The following is a 1,576-nucleotide window of genomic DNA, read 5'->3' as shown; positions in this document are numbered from 1 at the left end:
TTAGCTCACAAGAGTACTCACTTTGCAAATTATTTGATTGTTTAAGGTCAGAGAGATTCAATGTCAGAAGCTCAAAATTCAGTTAGTGTTTAGTGTCAGAGGTTCATTCTTTAGTTGGCTATATTATTAAAGTTGTTTCTCAAAGATGCTTAAAGTTCATTTTTTAATTCAGTGGCTAGTCATTTAGGGTCCTACATTGTTTAAAGATGCTCAAAGTTCATTGTTTAAAGCCAGTTGCTCAAAGTTTATTGCTTAAATAATTTGCCTAGGAGATTGATTTTGCACATGCTATGGTTGTTTATATTGCAGGAAGATGACAACTGTGGTATTGTTCTCTGGGTTGACCCAGAGTGGCCTCCTACATTGCAGAATGCCTTGTTGAAGCTATGGGAAATGTATCATGACAGCAAGAGTGATAGGAGGAAGGATAACCTGGAGAGTTAACTCACTATTCACCATTTGACTGAAGAAAAAAATAATCTAGAGGCCAACTATGACAAATTGGTTGAAGATGTGCACCAACTGTTCAATGCTCAAGAGGATAGGATGGTAGATTTCATAAGATGCAGAATGTGCATGTTTCTGATTCAGTTGTATCTGACATGAAGACAGAGATGGGGAAGAAAGATGCAGAGATCTTCAAGCTGCAGGAGAAGTATAAAGTACTGATGAACCTGACACAATATCAAGGCACTTGCATCAGGAACCTGAAGTTTAATCGTCTAAAAGAGAAGGAAGTGCTTAGTACATCCACCAGGAACCTGCAATTCCAGGTTGATGAACTCAAAAAATCTGAGGAAAAGCTCACCCAGGAGAACACCCAGCTGCTCCTTCACATGGGTGATCTCAAGAAGGGGCATGACAAGCTCACGGCAAGGAGGGATCAGCTAAAGATTTAGATTGCTGAACTGTTGAAGTCAGAGGAGAAGAACAAGCAGAAATTGAAGGGGATCCTGGACATCTTGTCAGAATGAAGATGTAGAGGAAGAGCAAGAGCAAGATCCAGATCAACATGAAGAAGAAGAATGCTGGCTTTGCTGACCTTTTGTGAAGTATGATGTTGTTGTGAACTAAGTTATGTACTATGGATGTGTAGTTGTTGTGAACCACTATGTTGTTGCTGTGAACCACTATGTTAACTCTTAGTTGCTGTGAACCACTATGTTAATCAATATGTTGTTGTTGTGAACCAGTTTGTTGTGAACCAGTTTGTTGTGAACCAGTATGTTAACTCTTAGTTGCTGCTTGTCTTAGTTGCTTGAACTCTTTTATGAACCCCCTAAACCAAAGTTGCTTGAACTCTATGGTGTTGTGGCTCCGTCGACGTCGAGAACCCCCTAAACCAAAGTGGTTAGGCATTTAGGGTCCGTCGACGTCGAGAACCCCCTAAACCAAAGTGGTTAGGCATTTAGGGTGCGTCGACGTCGAGAACCCCCTAAACCAAAATGGTTAGGCATTTAGGGTCCATCGACGTCGAGAACCCCCTAAACCAAAGTGGTTAGGCATTTAGGGTCCGTCGACGTCGAGAACCCCCTAAACCAAAGTGGTTAGGCATTTATGGTCTGTCGACGTCGAG

Source organism: Triticum aestivum, chromosome 5D, assembly GCF_018294505.1.
Source record: "Triticum aestivum cultivar Chinese Spring chromosome 5D, IWGSC CS RefSeq v2.1, whole genome shotgun sequence".
Taxonomy (NCBI): domain Eukaryota; kingdom Viridiplantae; phylum Streptophyta; class Magnoliopsida; order Poales; family Poaceae; genus Triticum; species Triticum aestivum.
The sequence above is the reverse complement of the archived record's forward strand: the minus strand, read 5'-3'. Positions refer to the sequence as shown.